We start from the raw sequence: 5,172 nt of genomic DNA on the forward strand, positions 1-5,172 counted from the left end.
AAAATAAGTCTAGGAAATAAGGAAAAAAATGTCTAGTCAATTTGGGAGTTTATGAGAGATACAATAAATAAGTTCTGAAGAGAGAAAGTAAAGCTTTTAAAGGTGTTTCAAATGTTAAAATAATGCTTTAAGTATTCGAGATGTCAAATGAACGGTTTTTCAAAATATAATTCACTTAACGTCTTAATTGGTGGCGCTAAGTATTTTGATCACGATTACTTAGGGGGTATAAGTGAGAACAACTAGGAAGTTGAAGGGAACAAGCGGGCTTTCGTGAAAAGTAGGTGTACAAGTAGGATTAACCCATATCAAAGGGGTACAAGTGGGAATTTCTCACTAACTAGTTTTAAACCCGTGCATAATTGCACAGGATCGAATTAAAGTGGAAAATCGACTCAATTTAAGGTTTTGGGCTTAGGATGATCATTGGGCCTTTCTTTTATTTATTCCCCTCCACCAATCCTACACTCAAAACCCTATCCTCTTCTTTCTACTCTAAAATTTTAGCAACTTTCCTCAACAAACAAACATAAAACATCATTGTTACACCATTTCTTCCATTTTACTAAAATCCCCATAATTTGCTCAATTCTTATCCGAATCAAGTGATTTTCGCGTCTATCTTCTCCTCTTTCTGTTCTCCATCCATTCATGTAAGAAAAAACCCAACTTTCTTCTTCCCGTTATTCTGGCCGTGCATATAAGGCACGTTCTTCCCCCGACTAAATCGTTTTCTTTGTGTTTAGGTGAGTTATTGGACAACCCGGAGTAGTTTTGAGCCGGAAGTGTTTTCTTTGAAGAGCTAAAAGGTAACGGTGATAGGTTACTCGACATTATGTTGAATTTATATGTATTTATGTGGTTGTTTACTCTTTTAGTGAACTAGTTTACATTTTTACTCTTGTTTGCACCATGTTTGTATGTGACGGTTTTATACAAGTTTTACTTGAATGAAAACCGCCAATTGATTCTGGTTGTGATTATCTAAGGAATCAGCGATGATGTCTACTTGTACTTAATCATATCCTGTTCGGAAGATTTTTATTTTGGCATTTCTATGGGATGTGAAATGGATTTACAATCAAAATCTGCTTCCTTCTTCTCTATTTGCCTTTGCTTCCGTCGCATTTTCTCTATTTAGCGTGAAGGAACACTAACATGAGGCGGACTATCGTACAATAATGCCTAAACCCATTTTTGATTACCATTGACTATCACGGGAAGATTGAACATGTACTGTCAGGATAAACTCCACAGGTATGCGGTATGCCATACGAGTACTTAAAACAGGTTAAAGAGCGATTTTACTGGTCCATTATTAAGACTTATTAGACATAATTAGAAAGTTCTCAAAGGATTAGAAACGAGCAAAGGAGAAAGAAAGCATCTAAGTATGTGATGTGAATTTGCCGCAAATTCATATCAGTACGTTTTGTGTAGCACAAATTCTCTTGTTATCTATTTTGAGGAAAGATATTACCTTTAGATTCATGGTGAAGTGGGTAAATGAATTGGGTAGTTTATTTGAATGGAGATTCCATGTTTCATGCTTAAAATTTTGTCTTAAGACGGCTTCACTAATTGTCTAGAAACCATGTGTATAGGTTGTTGATGGGTGTGTTTTGTGGACTGTTTTTGAGTCGGTTTCTTGGGTAACTTGAGCCAAATTGTTAATTCCCGTCTCTTGTGTATATACATGTATGATTTGGGTAACTAGTATGGACGAATACCGCTTTACTCGTGGTTAGAAACCCGTCTTGAAATCGCCCGTGTTGGCCTGGACACGTGTCAGTCCTGATCGGGGCGACCACCAATGCTGCTGAAAATATGACAGATGGACCGGCGTCGAAAAATTAAGTGGTTTAGCCACTTGAATCACTCAATTCGGAGTCCGTATGAGTAAATGGCGACCGTTTTACCGTTTCGAGTTATATAAATATATATATCCTCTGTGTATGATGGTTGTTTATTCTTTTATTCGTATCATGAACCAAGTTTTCCCTTGTTGACTCGTATATGTTTATGGGTTGTTCGGATTTTGGTTTGTTTACGTTTTGCCTTGTGTTTCGTATTAGTTAATTCATTTGTTATCGGTTATTTATACTTTGTTCAAGTAACATGTAAATGTGAAATAAAATGTTTATTCATGATAAGAAAGCATGAAATGATGTTATATGCTTCATATTTGAGTTCATATTCATTTGTTTACATTTTGCCATGTGTTTTGTATTACTTGTTCCATTTTGAGCTCACTTGTTCCATCTTGAGCTCAAGTGACATATAAATATGAAATATAAGGTTTATTCAAGTTATATAGGATTGAAATGGTATTATATACTCCACATATGAGTTCTTATTTGTTCATGGTCGAATCTTTATCAAGTTTCAAGTATGAAATGACTTAGTATATTTCATTTATGGGTGTACTTAGTCATTTCCATGTTTCCATCATATTTCAAGTATGAGTGATTTATTCTAAGTAACTACTTGTAATGAGTCGTATTCTTGTGAAAATGTCATAATGATATGCCTTCTTGCTTGACTTGTTTTATGCCCTACTTGTGCTGTTCTGGCAAGTGCGGTTTGGTCACTTGTGTTGTTCTGGCAAGTGCGGTTTTGGTCACTTGTGTTGTTCTGGCAAGTGCTGTTTTTGATCACTTATGTTGTTCTGGCAATTGCGGTTTTGGTCACTTGTGATGTTCTGGCAAGTGCTGTTTTTGGTCACTTGTGCTGTTCTGGCAAGTGCGGTTTTGGTTACTTGTGTTGTTCTGGCAAGTACGATTTTGGTCACTTGTGCTGTTCTGGCAAGTGCGGTTGTGCTGTTCTGGCAAGTGCGGTTTTGCCACTTGTGCTGTTCTGGCAAGTACGGTTTTGGTCACTTGTGCTGTTCTGGCAAGTGAGTTTTATCATTGTCGTCCTATCGGGGGAATTATATTATATTACTAGTAAAGGTCTTACTTGGTTATAGATATTGGTATATGTCTTTCAAGGCAAGAGTTATGCCTTGTGTTGTTTGTCTTGGTCCTATCGGATACTAGGGGTGAGCTATAAGCCCTCTAGTTGCGATATGATCGTCGGGATTTATGTTTCCATCCGTTCTTATGGTGAGATGCAAGTCATAAGTATGCATGTGACATTAGTAGCTACGTCCCGTGCAATGTTTACTAAGTGGTTTTCCAAGTAATGGCTACAATTTTTATCCTTGTAATTTGCATTGGTTGATCCCTTACTTAACTGCTTCACATGATTCAGATTCTAATCTCATATCTATGTTGTATTTCCTTGAAATGCGTGTTTTTGTATAAATGACTGTATTGTTGTCTTTCATATTATTTAATTGTCTCATATGAATAGTTGATTCTTTATTATGCTAATGTTGATCTATTTTGTTCCATCTCATTTAATTGCCATGTTTACACATAAACGTGATATTCATATCTTTTGTAAGTATCTTACATGACTTACCTGTTTTAGTTCTTTGTTATATTAGTTTCGACATTTTGTGGCTCGGAGAACCTTGAGTTACTCCCCACTGACTGTGGCGTTCATGTTTACATGAATGACAGGTATTAGTTGGTGCACTATGGGGTGAAAACATGTGTGAGCTAGCGAGCACCTTGGATTAGTAGTCGGTTTAGCAGGATTGCTTAGACTTACCTTTTATTGTATTGTCATTCGAGGGATATAATTTCCCTCACCTTGACTATCACGTTTGTATAATTTAATCTTTATTTCCGCAAATCTTTATTTGTGTTTTGGATTTTAATGAACCCGCGCTTTAAATTTTTAAGAGTTTCAAAAATTTCCTAATTTCCGCTTGAATTTATAAATTATGTTTTCCGCGTTATTGCGGGGGTTCACATCATAGGCTTATAAAAAACTCAGCTTCTATATATAGGAGATTTTAATATAGATATAATGACATTTTTTAAGGAATTTTAGTTAATTTTATATAATGTTAAAGGGTTAGTTTAGTAATTTTACATAGTGATGAGGTGACATAGAAAATGTGAAATTCGTGTTAATTAAGCTATTAACATGCTGTTAATATTATTTATAGATTTCATTGGCTTTTATTTATAATCCATTATTGTATTTGTATCAATTCCCCAACAGTAATATATCAAAAGGAGATTCTACACAAATTACGTCTACAAAGCAAGCTTAACATCAAACGTATAAGAACAAGGGTTAGTTCAAGTGGTGTAAGAGTTCTCACTCCAACCATGAAATTGGGGTTTCAATTTTTACCCGCAACATAGTGTGCTCATTTGAACTAAAGAAAAACATTGCACAAATATCAAATCAAAATGCAAATTAGAGGCAGTAGCCTTAGAGCAATTGCAATGGAAGAACTTCACATAAAGTTCTTCCTATTCCCAAGTCATTTTTTACTAATTATTAAATTTAAGAACTTTACACTACCATGGAAGAACTTTTTCTTAATTCTTAATTATGACCCACTATTAGTTATCTTACTCCGTCAACCTATTTAATATTTTGGAAACTAACAAAAACTTTGGTTCTAAAATAAGAACCAAGTTCTTATTTTAACAAACCCAATGACTCTTACAATGGGAAGAACTTTATTCTAAAAATTCTTATTGACAAACTCAAGACAAAAACTTCCCATTACACTTGCTCTTAGTTACTACACTTGAGAGAGAGAAATTAATGCACACACAAAAGTGATGGGAGTTAAGAAATACTCCCTCCATTCAACTCCATAAGGCCATTATCTCTTTTGCACACTATTCACAAGCGGACATTCAACTTCAATTTTCTCTCGATACATAAGTGAAAATATATTCATGTGAGATCTTATTTGATTCGTCTTTAAGAGCACATTAAAAATATCTAATTTTTATAATTTTTACAAATACGTAACTAAAGATATTTGCCGAGTAAAAACCGCGTTGGCAAACGTGATAAAGCATAATGGCCTTGTGGAGTTGAATGGAGGGAGTAAATTTTGCGCCAAAAATTTTCATGATTAAGATATTGACGGTTACAATTGACCGGACCGGTTAAACTGGTTCATGGACCCCCGAAAACAAAACAGTTGTAACGGTTCACCATTTTGGCAAACCAATTGACCAGTTAATTCCAGTGGTTCGGTCTATTGAACCGTGTTGATGCTTGGAAATTATAATACAAACAATGATCAGGATA

This window comes from Silene latifolia, chromosome 9 (genome assembly GCF_048544455.1).
Source record: "Silene latifolia isolate original U9 population chromosome 9, ASM4854445v1, whole genome shotgun sequence".
In the NCBI taxonomy this organism is placed as follows: Eukaryota; Viridiplantae; Streptophyta; class Magnoliopsida; order Caryophyllales; family Caryophyllaceae; genus Silene; species Silene latifolia.